Genomic DNA, 10,459 nt, shown 5'->3' with positions numbered 1-10,459 from the left:
CATTTGTAAGTTTTAATAAATACAAAGATAATATGAATAAAATTTTCATAACAATATAAGTTAATAAGTAATTTTTTTAAGGAAATAAGTGATTATTAAAACAACCAAGAAATATAATAAATTTATTATCATTAGGATATAAAACTTTCCCCGTATCTCTTCATTATGTGTATGGAAAAGCTGTCAGTTGCTATCAATAATGCTGTCACTCAAGGAAACTGGGAACCAATCCATATAACTAATGGCGGTCCTCAGATATCTCACCTACTCTTTGCTGATGATGTTCTCCTCTTCACCAAGGCTAAAAGCTCCCAATTTCGTTTCATCACCAGCCTATTTGACAGATTCAGTCGAGCTTCAGGTTTGAAAATTAATATTTCCAAGTCAAGAGCTTTCTACTCTTCCGGCACACCTAATAGAAAAATCAATAAATTAACCTCTATTTCTGGAATTCAAAGCACTACTTCTCTTGGCAAGTATCTAGGCTTCCCAATGCTCCATGGCCGGCCTAAAAGAAGCGATTTCAACTTCATAATTGAAAAAAATGCAAACTAGACTTGCATCTTGGAAGAATAGACTCCTCAATAGAGCAGGTAGATTGACTCTTGCAACCTCTGTTTTATCCTCCATCCCTAATTACTATATGCAGATTAATTGGCTCCCTCAGAACATTTGTGATAGTATTGACCAAACAACCCGCAATTTCATCTGGAAAGGCACAAATAACAAAGGGGTTCATTTGGCTAATTGGAGAAAGGTTACTAGGCCGAAATATCTTGGTGGTTTGGGCATTCGAACAACAAGAGATGCCAATACTTGTCTTCTAGGGAAGCTTGTTTGGGACATGGTCCAATCCACAAACAAATTATGGGTGAATCTCCTCTCAAGCAAATATACAGCTGGTCCTAACATCCTTCAAGCAAATGCGAATAGCAGCAGTTCTCCTTCTTGGTCCTCTATTATTCGAGCCAAAAATGTTCTTAAAAGTGGATACAGTTGGCGTGCTGGAGCGGGAACCTCCTCCTTCTGGTTTAGCAATTTGAGTTCTCATGGTCTTCTTGGTTCTCTGGTCCCTATCATTGACATCCACGATCTCCACCTAACTGTTAAAGATGTCTTCACCTTTAATGGCCTCCATACTCAAGTTCTTTACACCGACCTTCCCCAACCGGTTGCTGATACCATAAACAACTCTCACATCAAATTTAATGCAAATATAGAAGATGCTTTCATTTGGAGTCACAACAAGAATGGCGTTTACACAACTAAAAGTGGGTACTCCTGGCTCATCTCTCTCTCGGACACAATGAATATTATCGATCCTCAACAGTCCTGGTCTTGGATTTGGAGATTGAAAATTCCAGAGAAATATAAGCTTCTTATTTGGCTTGCCTGCCATAACGCTGCTCCCACGTTATCCGTGCTCTACCACAGACACATCGCAAATTCTGCAATTTGCCCCAGATGCGAGGAAGAAGAGGAATCTTTCTTACACTGTGTTCGTGACTGTAAATTTTCTACTGCTATCTGGCATAAAATCGGATTCACAAGTTCTGATTTTTTCTCTCAAAACCGCGTGTATGATTGGATCAGAAGCCATTCATCTGGCCCTTCCTCTATCATGTTCTTTGCAGGTCTTTGGTGGACATGGAGGCTTCGCAACATGATGTGCCTTAGTAATGAAATTTGGTCCCCAACTCGTCTCTGTTTCCACATCCAGAATTCGGCAGATTCCATAAAAGCTAGTTTTCAAAATAGCGGTGTTTGTCCTCCAGAGCAAATGGTTAGATGGAACAGTCAAAATCATCTCTGTCATATCCTAAACGTGGATGGGAGCTGTTCTGGAACTCCAACACGTACAAGTTTTGGAGGGGTTATTCGAAACAGTGCCGGTTATTACCTCTCTGGATTCACCGGTTTCATTGCAGACTCTTCTGATATTTTGCTCGCAGAGCTCACGGCAATTCATCGCGGTCTTATCATAGCAACAGATATGGGAATTGAGGAACTAGCTTGCTACTCTGACTCTCTTCTCTCCATAAACCTCATCACAGGTCACGCTTCTAAGTTTCATGCCTATGCTGTCTTAATTCTAAGTTTCTCGCAATTTCTCTATCCAACATTGTTTAATTGAAGGAAACCAATGCGCTGATTTCATGGCCAAGATGGGAGCTTCTTCTAATGATGAGTGCATGATCCATCCATCTCCGACCTTCCTGATTTACTTAGGAATGATGCTATATGAACTTATTTTCCTAGAGCCTAGGCTTCTGTTTTTCTTTTTGTTCCTCTTGTTGTTTTCTTTTCCTGTTTTTTGATTAGCCTTGTAACCAAAAAAAGGATATAAAACTTCATTTTCAATAACATAAGGAATTCAAACACGCACTTAAACATTAAACTATAATGTTATTATTACACTGAAGTAAACGAAATTTATTGATGGAAGCTTCCATATCTAATAAGGTGGTCAATTTTACTTCTGGATCAATATAACCAATCGACTATTTTACCACTGAGCATCGGAAATCAGTTATTTCTATGTTATTTCTCGTCGTTAAGCTTAGTTTGGAAATGTAAGCTGAGGAAAGGATGGAGTTATATATGAGGCATAAAAAGTATACAATTAATTAAGAGGAGGCATATGAGGAATAGTTATTGAAATTCAATCCCATCAACGATTTGGTTAGGCAGTCCCCATGTTTGTACTTGCCTAGTGGGCACACCTTCCCTTACTATTCCAGTGAAGATTGAGACCTTTTACTAATAAACATTGAACATAAAATCGTTAAGAAAATTTATACAAATCAAACCATAAGGTTAAAGACTGATTACGTTATTTTTAGCATATTTTTCATTCATTATAATAGTGCTTTTACTAAGATAAGAGAAGGTTTAGACAAGTTTCTTATTGTTTGTTTGTGGGACATTTTAAAATGTTTGGATATTGAGTCATGTAATCAAACCAATCAATTCTTAGGTGTTTTATAAGTATTCTATTGAAAAATCACATAATTTAGCAAAGCAAGACACCTCATGAAGTATTGGGAAGACATGAAATAAAGATTCAAGAAGCCTCTGAAGACATTACAAGTTCGGGAAACTCTATCCCAAGTTCTAAGGCAAGTTTGGAAGAAGAAACACTCAAAAAGACGGGAAAAAAAGGAAAAAGCGCACTAGAAGCAGAAGTGACGAGCCCGTGGGTGTGCTGCCACGCACGCGCCCCAGGTGTGCGAAACACTGCTGAAAAGCAATGTTTTTCGTGTGCATGTGCGAGGCGCATGCAGTTCCAGGGAAATACAACTTTCAACTGTACTTTTCTTTGCGAGTTTGGGGGAAAAAGCCCAGTTATTCAACCCAAACCGCTTAATATTGTTTGAATCGATTCATAGAAAGTCTGAATCGATTCCATGGTCATACTATGAAGACTTAATTGATTTATGTTATCTTCTATAGGATTTTACTCGATTCTGAAGTGCCCCAAAACCTTTTTTTTTTTGCACTAAATCAGTTCAACATATCTTTGTGACATTTGAATCAATTCACAAGTGTAAAAGTGCATAAAAAATAGTTTAAAAACATACTAAGAACTCATGTGTAAAATATGATTTCCACCTCAAGGTAGATTCAAAATATGAGTTTAGCGAATGTTTTATGCATGTAAAATGTTTTATGCAATATGAGAATAATTCCTAAATTTAGAGGGACGAAATGCAATCTATAATTATCATTGGAATATATGACATCACATAAAATATAAGATAAATTACTAGAAACTACATTATTTCCTCCAAACGTGCATCTACGTCCGATCCTTCCTCCTGGCTTCATCATTTAGACACCACCAAGTACATGAGAGTTGTTGGATGTGTTTTGTATCTCACAACTACCCATCCCTGCATTTCCCATGTTGTTCAATAGTTGATTTAGTTTCTTAGCATTCCCAAAACACTAAATTTCAAGTTTGCTCGGCGTGTTTTGAGGTAATTGAAGGGATCCCCTTGCAAAAGTCTTTGCTTTTCCTCGTAACTCTTCATTTTAAGGGTTTTGCAGATGTTGATTGGGGTGGTTGTCTGGATTCTCTCCGCTCCATCAGTGGTTATTGTTTTTTGAGTAATGATATTTGTACAACCATTTGTGACAACTATTGTGACAACTTTTTTTTCTTTCTTATTGGTCAAAAACATAATGTGAGTATGAGAGAGAGTTGTCAAAAAGTTGTCACAAAATAGTTGTACAAATATCATTTTTCTTGTTTTTTTACCTTGGTGATTCTCTTGTTTCTTGGCGTTCTAAGAAATAATTTATTGTTGCTCGTTCTTCTTCGGAGGTTGAGCATTGCTCTCGTGTTGCTGCAATGTGTGAACTTCAGTGGGGGTAATAGTCATTTTGATCCCTGAATGTGTAGCAAGTAGCCACAATAGTCCTTCAATGTATCAAAATTTCAAATTAGTACTTGATATTAAAATGTTTCATTAATATTGTCATATCAGTCATTCAAAGTATTTACTTATTGTCATATCAGTCTTTATAAGTACTTACTTATTGTCATTTTAATCCCTATATGAAAAGAGTTATTGTGAGTATTGAGAGATCATTTTAGTGTTAGAGACTATTTTGACTAACAAAATGCACAACCAGGGACTATTTTAAAATTTTGATACAATGAGGGGATATTATGACTACTCATTACACACAGGGGCGGAGGTACTGGAGGGGCCAATAGGGGCCATGGTCCCCCCCACATTTTCAATAATTTTTTTTATACACTACAATTATAGTATTTTAAAATGTTTCATCAAGGATAATTAGGCTATGGTCCCCCCAATTAATCTAATTAAAATGTATATTTTTTCTATCAAAAAATGTTACCATGTTACTAAATTAATTGGCAACTAATATCATTAATTTTATACTTCATATTATTTTAAACTATCTCATATAATTTCGTAAAATATATCGACGCAGCCATTTCGACAACACATTTTAAATAAAATTAACCACAACGATATATCTCATTTATTTTTTGTGTTAACCCTCCGGTTCTAATGGTAAATGGGTCATGGTAATCTAGTGTCCGATTAAGAGGTAAGTGACTGGACAAGATTTGTTCCACCCAAGAATCTAAATTCAGGTCCTCCTGGACAATTTATCGTTTGGTGGAATTCGTTAACCACTTGAGCTTATTTGTTTGGTTAGTTGATTGTCTTTTTTGTGTGTCGATAGAAATACACTTTTCATTTCCAAGTTCTCCTTTTGAAATAAATTTCAAAGTTAAATACAAATATATGGTTAAATATGCTTTTGGTGTTTACAAAATTACGAGCTTTTAAGTTTAGTCTCTGTTAAATTTTAAGTATAAGTTTAATCCTCCATAATATTGCACTCTATAAGAATAGTCAAACGATTTATTTTTAGTCCTCAAAATAGTGCATATAAATGCAAATAAGGACTTAAATTGAACAAATATTTTTAGGGACTAAACTTGAAAATGAATAATTTTGTAGGGACTAACAACATATTTAACCCTAGAACATATACACTACTATTTTTTTTTTGTATGTTAGATATATTTATTGATTAATGTCTCTCATACTAAATATAATTATAAATTTCTTTAACAAGAGAGAAAATATTAGTTTAGGGTTTCTTATACACCTTTTATATTTAAACAATTATCCTTTTAATCAATTACTAGACCAATGACCCGTGCTACCGCACGGGTCCAACTACGTAAAAGTTGATCGGAACAATAAAAATAATGTAACCATACATTGACGATAGAAGTTTTATATCATACATAACAAAATGAAATGGTAGCATACATAACAAAAAGGTTTGAAACTCAATCGTATAAATCACTGGAATTGAAAAAAAGCAAAACAACAAAAAAAATAAAATATATATTATATAGCGCCAATAGGTTAGTTTATAATGGCTAGATGTATAAATATGACCTCAATATATAAATAGAAACTCACTTACGCGTACATCGCCGAATATCGCACCCTTTGAATCGAAAATCTGCACAAAGTTATAGGGAGAAGACAACTCTTTATAGAAAGTTTTTAATGTAAATGACAATTGTAAATCAATTGGTATTAATTCCTATTAATTGCAGCAATTAATAGCCTTAACCGCGTATTGCTTTGTAAATACTCACAACGTTAATTCATGGACATTCTCGCTTGCACCGCGCATTGATTTATAGAAAGTTTTTAATGTAAATGGCCCTTGTAAATCAAATTGTAGTAATTCCTATTAATTGCAGCAATTAAAAGCATTAACCGCGTATTGCTTTGTAAAGTCATAAGAAATAATTCATGGAAATTCTCACTTGTACCGCGTATGGCTTTATAGAAAGTTTTTAATGTAAATGATCACTGTAAATCAATTGGTAGTAATTCCTATTAATTAAAAGTTTTAACCGCGTATTGCTTTGTAAAGTCATAAGAAAACGGTTAGGATTTCTTGTGACATTATATGAGAAAAAAACTATACATTTAAAACGTAGTAGACAATTATATGTTCGTGGGAAGGAAATACTACAGAAATCATCTTTGAAACCTGCAACATGTTGACAAAGGTATCTGTAGTAATGCTACACCCCACCTGAGAGAGGATATATGCAAAACGATTAATTTTCATTTAGTTGTGATTGCGCAAAAGTGATTGAAATGTTTAAAAGTTTACGTTATGAAAAAACGATTGATTTTCATATAGATGTGATTGTTTCAGGGATCTGTAAAAGTTTTGACATGCTAATAATACGACATTGTATGTATTTCAAAAATATTAGACTTCAGAAACTACTACTAAAAAGTGAGCATCTACAAATCCTTAGTCGTCGAGTCGAAATATGCTTCGAATAATATATATTTTCATAGTTATAGCCTAACTGTAAATTTCAAATTGGATCCATGCCATTTTTGACCTATTAACAGATCATATATATTACTTGATAAATTCGGTAAATATAACTTAAAACAGAATTGTTGCTAGATAAATTTGGTTGCTAGAAATGCAGAATTGTAAATATACTCCATAGATGCTGTTTGGATTACAAAACCATAAACGAAAAAGATAAATACTCAATCTAAGTAGAAAAACGCAGAAAAGAAAGCAGATTAAAATTGTTCAACTTTCATAGAAACTCAATATTTGTCTGAAGGTTCAACTCATTATTTCGCAGAGAAACGCAGAAAAGACCGCTGAAGAGAAACTCATTATTTTTCTTTTGGCTCAACTTTCACATGAACCATTTTAGTTGGTTTGGTTATAGATTCCTCCCCAATTTCTATGACACCACCTCCAGCTGAAGTATTACCATCAGAAGATCTCTTTCTTTCAGATGTGCTTGACGGAGTTCCCAGTTTGTTGGAGTTGCTGCAAGAATCATCTAACTCAACCAAATCCTAAAAGGAGAATAAAGGCATATCAGGATGATATAATTCGGCCATCAGAGTGCTAAAAAAGCATAAGATCAATTAGTCTGCTTATAAATTTATCACCAAATTATTGGCATCACTACCCAGCGCTGTCAACTCTAATTTCGTATCAACACCATCATCATCAGTTGAATCCTGTTAAAAAGACAGTTTCTTCCGTGTCAAAATTCTAATATATAACGGCATGCACAAGAATCCATACCGATATGATAGTACAAAAAAAATATAAACAAAAAAAAAACTTGAGATTGTATTTCTTGATGAATTCATTGATGACTTCAACATCATCAGTAGCCCTTTTGACACCATAGTTCCTCCACTTCCTATTGATATTACCATCACTAACCTCCACCTTAAAGAGCATTTTTTTGTCCACAAAAAAGTTGAAATCAATAGGATAACCAATTGACTTGTTCTCAGGCTGCACCAAGCAAATGGGAGTTTGTAGTGATTAGTGTTGACTTGAATCTGCATATAAAATATAAAACTAAGAATAAGAAAGCAACCTTGTTAATTTCTGCAATCAAGTCTTGGACATTCCTTCCTATGAACTGGGTGACAATACGATCAAAAAGAACAAATGTTGTCGAGCCAGAATCATCCATGACAATGACATGTAGCTTGAACCTACAATGGATTGATTAATGATATCAGTTATAATCCAATTTAATTATTTTCATTGATATGTTTCATATAAAAAGCGGCATATTTACCTCGGAACAGCGCTTTTGCATTCCTTGCATCTTTTGCAAGATAGTTTTCCATCAACCACGGTAACCAACAATGAATACATCAAAGGCAGCGATCATATAATTGATTAGGAGAGAAAAAAAGGGGGTGATTAGGGCACTAATTGGCATTAACTACGATTTTATTCGCTAAATGAATACATACAATATGATTCCCTAAATAGAAAAGTTTACTAATCGTTGAGAGTTATCGTGATTTGATTGGAATTAACTACGATTTTAATGGACATTATGACGCATCTGTATGAGATAGGAAATGAGTAGTTACGATTTTATTTGCATTATTTGCATTGATTAATGAATACATTAATAGCAGCGATCATATAATTGATTAGGAGGGAAAAAAAGGGGTGATTAGGGCACTAATTGGCATTAACTACGATTTTATTTGCTAAATGAATACATACGATATGATTCCCTAAATAGAAAAGTTTACTAATCGTTGGGAGTTATGGTGATTTGATTGACATTAACTACGATTTTAATGGACATTATGATACATTTGTATGAGATAGGAAATGAGTAGTTACGATTTTATTCGCTAAATGAATACATACGATATAATTCCCTAAATAGAAAAGTTTACTAATCGTTGGGAGTTAGGGTGATTTGATTGACATTAACTACGATTTTAATCGACATTTATGACGCATCTGTATGAGATAGGAAATGAGTAGTTTGAAACATATCATTTGAATCAACGGCTGAGATTAGATTAGCAAGGAATTCACATCAACGGCTAAGATCATATAATTGCTTAGGAGGGAAAAAGAGGGGGTGATTAGGGCAAACATGATAGCTTGGCAACTCTAGCTTTTATAATAAAGGATAGGGTGAATTAGGGCAAACATGGTAGCCAAGCAAGTCTAGCTTTTATTTTCCGTGACCAATTGATATAAGTTCGTTTTAATGGATGTTTATGATTTTTTTTTATTAGCAATTAGTGTAGGGGATTGTTGAATGAATTGATTAGCATTTAATACGTCTTTAATTGCATTAACAAAGTTATATGAGGAAACATTTTTAGAGTTTGAATCAACGGGTGTGATCAAATGTGAAAATAGAGTTTGAACGGGTGAGATTAGAGTAGCAATTAATACTTGTTTAGGAGGGAAAAATGCTAGGCATTAGGGCAAAATATGGTGAATTAGGGCAAACATTGTAGCCAAACAACTCTAGCTTTTATATTAAAGGATGTTTCTTGTATTCGGTCCCCCTGACTTTAAATTCCTGGCTCCGCCCCTGATTACACATTCAGGGCCAAAGTGACTATTTCCACCTTTTTATTATTGTATAGATTTGGTTTGCACCAACCCCTCTTTGCTAGACAAAGAAAATTTTTCTTGTCAGTTATATCTGTTTCAGATTCTCCATCATAAACAAAACCATAGTAGAACGTGGTTATAACAACAACTTTTATACTCCATGAATATGAATCATATCAACAGTATCAACAACATCCAAAGACAAAGAAGCACAAATATCAAAGATGGAAGATATCTTGGAACAATTCATGCAAGTATCCATGATAAATCAACAAAATAATGAGAAAAGATTAAAGAGTTTATCATGTACGTTGGAAATGATGAATGCATAGCTACGTGCATCACAAAGCATGGAAGGCCAGGCTAACGCTCAAACCATTCTAAAAAAATAAAGACGATATTCCAAGTGATGTGGGAGAATCTAGAAAGAGTGTTGGAGAGGATTTTGTGGAGGAATAGATGGAATTCATAGGATGTAGGATAATAAAAATAGTAGAAGAAATAGATACATCATATGAAGTAGATAGAACTTTCTCAAGATTGGTCATATACTGAAGAGGTTAGCACTATTGATAAAGATGAAGTAATGATGGCTGCAAAGAATTGACTTCGGCTATTGCAAGTAAATCAACGACTCACTATAATTTTTGAGATACCAGAACTTTTCTTGCTTGGTATCACTATGCTGTTCATTAAAGTTCTGAGAGTATCAGAGCGTAATGGTTGTATATAGAGGCAACATTTTCAGTATTTTAGGGTTTGTGAACCATGTGGCCAAAACATCAATTTTCATGTGTTATCTGCAACCGAATCATTGTATCAATCCTATCAAGTTTGGAAGGAAAATCTTTGTCATTTCATCCATGGGTTGCACCGCTAGTCGAATTGATACGTATGTAATAAAAAACCACCTTCATATCCCCTCATAATGCTCACAAAGGGTTTCATTTCAATTTTTTAGAAAAAAAGTGAACAAAGTGGCTTCAAATTGAACCTTACT

The sequence above is a fragment of the Medicago sativa genome, chromosome 3 (genome assembly GCF_051527215.1).
Source record: "Medicago sativa cultivar Bolivia chromosome 3, Bolivia_mono, whole genome shotgun sequence".
Lineage (NCBI taxonomy): Eukaryota > Viridiplantae > Streptophyta > Magnoliopsida > Fabales > Fabaceae > Medicago > Medicago sativa.
Note: the sequence above shows the minus strand (reverse complement) of the source record.